At 40.8% G+C, this 5,619-nt stretch overlaps 1 protein-coding gene across 1 annotated transcript in view; it reads left to right on the top strand.

Moving 5' to 3' along the window:
- The window catches only part of LOC101860465 (neuroligin-2), a gene marked incomplete at its 3' end in the record, with an annotated part of 24,044 nt that overhangs the window by 11,005 nt on the left and 7,420 nt on the right, over window positions 1-5,619 (top strand).

Raw genomic sequence — 5,619 nt, 5'->3', positions numbered from 1 at the left:
CTCTCTCTCTCTCTCTCTCTCCCTATCTTTCTTTTTTTCTTTCTCTCTCTCTCTCTCTCTCTCTCTCTCTCTCTCTTCCTTCCTTTTTTCGTTCTTTCTTTCTGCTCCCTCCCCCTCTCTCTATATCTGTCTCTTTTGCTCTCCACTCGTAACACTCTCTCTCCCTCCCTCCCTCTCTCTCTCTCTTTCTCTCTCTGTATCTCTCACTCCTTCTCTCACTTTTTTCAACTCCACTCTCCTTCGCGCTCTGTCTCTTTTTCTTTCCCTATTTCTCTCTCTTTCTTTCTTCCTTTCTTTCTTTCCTTCTTTTTCTTTTCTGTTTTCATCCCTCTCTCTCTCTCTCTCTCTCTCTCTCTCTCTCTCTCTCTCTCTCTCTCTCTCTCTCTCTCTCTCTCTCTCTCTCTCTCTCTCTCTCTCTGCCTGTCTCTCTCCTCGTAACACTGTGAAACATAGTTTATAGATCTTTTACAAGTGATAATTAATTCTTAATCGATGTCGCCCCAACAACGAACTCTGGCAACTCCTAAGTGACGTTGTTGATTAATGTGCACTTTGAAGCCACCAGTCCATGAAAAAGGAAATGTTTGTTTATTCATGATGTGTTCACTCCCCTTTCATTTCCTTTGTCATTTTTTTTCTCCGTTGTTTAAATCAGTGCTAGCCAACATTTCTATAGCCGGCGCCCGCTTCTGACACCTCAATGAGGCTACGGTTTTTGTATCTACGTGTATTTCCAAGCAGGGCATTATAGTATATTACATGTTACTACCCGGGTATCTCCACCGCCCACCAAAATTACTAAATCGCCCACATGTGGGCCATATCGCCCAGTTTGGCAAGCACTGGATTAGAGTTTGTTGTTGTTTTTTTTAAATTGTCATAATTTTAATCGAAGCTGCCCCAACAACGACCTACGTCATCCCACAGTTGACGTCGATTGGAAAAATAAAAACGAGCAATTCCCCACGGACTTAGACTAATTGCGGAACTCCCAGTCTATGAATACGGGCAGGGGCGAAGCGTCTATATAATCAAATAATCACTGCTTCCCTTTCTAATTTTGAAACATTGTCGCTGTCAAATTCATCCTTAAACGTAAACCTCATAAATTAAATGTAAAAAGACGTTCGTAACCAACAACGAACAGTATGCCTAACATTCAAAACGGTTTCACGGCCACAGAAATAGCCTCCTCACCCCTCTGGGACCACTCCATAAGCAGTCGCAAGCTTTGATTAAGTAAGCTTAAAGTGAGGCTGGAATAGAGTTGAAGGGAACATGTGCATGGCAGTCAAAGCTGTTTCATTGCCACATATACCCTGTTCACCTCTTTGGGGCCACAGTTAAAATCAATCACAAGCCCTGATTAAGTAAGCTAACTAACACTGGTCGAGTCTACCTCACAAATGTGAGGGGAACTAAATCTTAATAATCTCTTGACTGCTGCTTGTGCTTGTTTTTTTCCCTCGACTTTTTACCGTCCTATAATCAGATCGTGACCTCGATTATGACACCAGCTCCTGGCCGCGAAAGGCTAGACAAAAACAGCCAAATGTGAAATTTAAAAAATAATGATTGTCATGTTCTACCAAAGAGTTAGACTCACTGGTAGATCTATAATATATAGATCTAGTACTGACATCTCTGCTTCTTTGCTTTGTGTGTATGTATTCACATCTAAAGTTAAGTTTAATTTTAGTGGGAACTGATATTTAATAAGATACTTTCCCGATTATTTTGGCGGTTGAACATACAATATGAATTCCGGATTTGTTTTCATTCACAACTCAGAGTCGCCGCCTCTCAAGATTCTTGTGTGATATCTACAGGCCATATCTGGTCCCATTTCACTTTGATTACCCTGTCAAACAAGTCAGCCTTCGCCCTTGAATACGGGAATGAAAGCTTCCCCTGAAAAACGCACTATATGCCAAATCTGGGCATTTCCCGAAAACCCAGACCACTCCTTACATAAAGATAATAGGAATTGGAGAAAATATTGGGGGGGGGAGGGGTTCTCTCAAAATGCATGGTATCCCTCAATATTTAAACTTTAGTACAATTGAAATTAACAGATCTTCAACCTCAGGATACTGTGTGAGAGGTATCTCCAATACCAACAAAACCTATGTAATATCTTCGTGGATTTGATTTTAAAAAGGCCTTCGACAGGGTCTTGCATGCAGCCTGATGGGCAACCATGAGGAAATGTAACATCAACGCCAGCCTGATCAACGTCATACAACAACTAAATGATAAGGCCTCCAGCGCAGTCTACCTTAATGGGGAGGGGGGGGCTGCACCCCCAAAGTCCCGATTCGGCTCAAAATTATGGAATTTGAGTTGTAGGCATTTTTAGCTTCCTCAGCCTTTCCTACAACTATTTCATTGGAATAGAAACCCCCAAATCCGTATTTTTTCCCATACCATGCATGTTTGTCACCACCATTTCCTCATAAAGTCAATATTTTATTTTTCTTTATGAGCCGTTTTCTCAAAACGCGACTTTTCTGTATACTTTTTGAATAACTCCACCATTTTTCATCCAATCTTCATGAATTTTCACAGAATGAAGAGAAGATGTACTACTAAAAATGTATCTGTTGAATTTTTGATATATATGGAATTTATTTTTGTTGGTGGTGTCTGGAGTGTGGATTTTCACGGAGTTTTGGCAATCTTGAATGCTACCCCAAGAAAAAAAATCAATAAAAATTGGTATTTCATTTAGGAAAAAAACAACCTACAAATTTTTAGATCTAATGTTTGTTAACATGCATGAAAAAAACCCCAATCAATTCCCAAGAACAATAAGTGCGTTATTCAATACGTGAGACATGTCGACAAAATCCAGTATGGCCGCCATCCATGGAAACGAAACTTTTTTCTCATATTTGATTTCAGATTTTAAGACACCTTACTATGCTTGTTATACGTGTGAATTTTGGTACAATTCGGTTCAGTGATAAGCAAGAGAGCCTTCATGTGTAGCCCCCCCCCCCCCTTAACGACAGCATGGGGGATTGGTTCAGGACAAGGGTCGGGTTAAAACAGGGCTGTTTGCTCTCTACCACTCTCTTCAACATTTTCCTGGAACGAATCATGACGTGCTCAATGGAAGACCACAATGGAACAATCAGTATTGGAGGCAGGACAATCACAAACTTGGGTTTTGCCGATGACATCGATGGATAAGCAGGAGAAGAACAGGAGCTCGCCACACCAGTGGAGCGGTTGGACACAACCTCAGCGGCCTACGGCATGGAGATCAGTGCCGAGAAAACCAAGCTAATGACCAGTAAAACCAATGGTATAACCGCGGACATCAAAGTCAGGGGCGAGAAACTTGAGACCGTCAACAGCTTCAAATACCCTGGATCAATGGTCTCAGATGAAGACTCAAGACCAGGAATTCTCTCTAGAATAGCGCAAACAACAGCTGCGCTGTCAAAACTGAAGCCTATTTGTGAGGCAGCGTGGTGGAATCAGGCTCTCGTCAATATAATCAAAGTGAAGAAACTTGCATTTTTTCTGCAGGTTTGTGAATTTTTATCAACTTTTAGTTTTTGGGGGCTCAACACCTTTCATGCCCATTAAAGAACTCATTTCTGTGTGGATTTTTCTTAAAAACGTTGATAGAAGGCATACAAAAATTTAATTTTCAGTTACCTCGAACTCTTAAGCTAAGGAAGTAACTAATCTTTGGCGGCTATTTTCTCACTAATTTTACCTCTGAAAATAGATGACCCCCACCTCCTTCAATCACAAATATCTCGACTTGTATTCAAGATAAATGGATATCTTTTTCAACCAAATAAAGACAGGTGAACAAGCTTTAAGATGATACCAATAGCTCTATATGCCCAAAATTTCACGAGAGCCTGATTCCACCACTCTGCCTCACATTTGGAAAGACAGAAACATCGCGCCCAACTCGAAGATCAGACTAATGCACTCACTGGTCATCTCAATATTCTTATACACCTGCGGAGGAGATGGGAGGACAACATTACAGAGTGGACAGGAGAGACGATGGGTGACAATCTGAGGAAAGCAGAGGACAAAGATAATAATGATGAGAGCTGCTTTTCAGATACAGTGGTACCCCCACGGGTACCCCAACCACGGGATAGAGGACGAAGAAGAAGAAGAAGAAGAAGAAGAAGAAGAAGAAGAAGAAGAAGAAGAAGAAAGACAATAGAATGATATCATTGCGTTTCGATCATACTTTTGTTTAAAGAGAATATTATTTTATCTTCCATTTTTCTCAGTTCTTTTGTGAATCGGATAAAGTGCGTTTTGCCTTGTAGATATTCCATTGTTTGTGTGGTGTGTTTATCTCCTTTTCGTTTCTTTTGCATCTTTTTCTTTCATTGTTAACTCTAGTGATTGTCAACCTTTTTATAGCCTAACCCTGTGTCCAGTGATTATCAACTATTTTATAGCATGACCCTCAAAAAACTGAAAAAGTTACAGAAACACCAGCAAACATGTCTATTTATTCTTCGATCTTGGGAGACAAAAGAGCTTCTACACCAGCAGAAATACATGGAGTAATAATATCAAGAGGCTATCCCGGTATATGGAGAGGTGGAAAGTGTTTGTTTCGTTGCATATAACCCTGATGCAGGGTGGGAATTCCAGTGATGATGATGGCGCCCAATGCCACCTCTAGTAATGTTATGATAACACCTCGCTACCTCAGAATTACAAAGTTCAATCTGACATTTTTGGCCGTTTTGAGTAACTAACACCATGAGGTCAGAAACTACATGTTCTATCTGCTCCATCAAAATTGTATGATTATTTGGAGACGTTTCCAATATGTTCAAAAAATGGCATTCGAAAAGGCTTGACCTGTTGTGAAACTAAACATTTTTAAAGTCAAATTTCTCGAAACTTGGTATTAAGGAGATAGAACTTTGTAATTCTAAGGTAGCGACCTGTCACTTCCCAGGTGATCCCCACTTGTAACCAAACTTATCAAAGCGCCCACTATGCGGGCGATATCGCCCAGACAGGCAAGCACTGGTTTTTATCTAAATGATAGCCAATGCCACCAACATGAATGGAGTCAGAGGATAGCCGTAAGTTATTTATTATTTTGTTACTCTCACCTTTTATTGGACACTGGCGTCTGTTGTAATGGGTAGGTTGGTAGCTGTTGCAGTAAGATGACTGAAGTCTGATTCCCGTGAGTGATTGTTATTTCATAGATCATCTCTGCCAGTCTGTTGACATGCTGCTACTCGGGCTGGCTTTTACCTTCAGGCTCAAAGTGGTCCGACTCCAGAAGAATCTAAATTAAATATGTTGTGGGGAATAAAATATTTTCAATTGATTTCCTCTCTGGCCTGCGCCTTCAGCGCTAAAGGTAAAGCTCGTATGAGGAAAGGTGTCAAGTCAGCCTGTTTATTAAGTGTTATAGAGAGTTTCTCGAACCTAGTGTTTAATGTGTTGATCATGCAAGGAGAGATCAAGACTGGAATGGCTCTGACTTTGGGGCAAAGCAATGCCTTGTCAAATTTATGTGTTATTACTTCTCCCCATCGTATGTTATCATGCATGTTTGTATTTAGATACTGAACCGACATGGGTGCGTGTGTTGGAGAGGGGGGG

Source organism: Aplysia californica, unplaced genomic scaffold (genome assembly GCF_000002075.1).
Source record: "Aplysia californica isolate F4 #8 unplaced genomic scaffold, AplCal3.0 scaffold00012, whole genome shotgun sequence".
Classification (NCBI taxonomy): domain Eukaryota; kingdom Metazoa; phylum Mollusca; class Gastropoda; order Aplysiida; family Aplysiidae; genus Aplysia; species Aplysia californica.
This window is presented reverse-complemented; position numbering and strand designations above follow the sequence as displayed.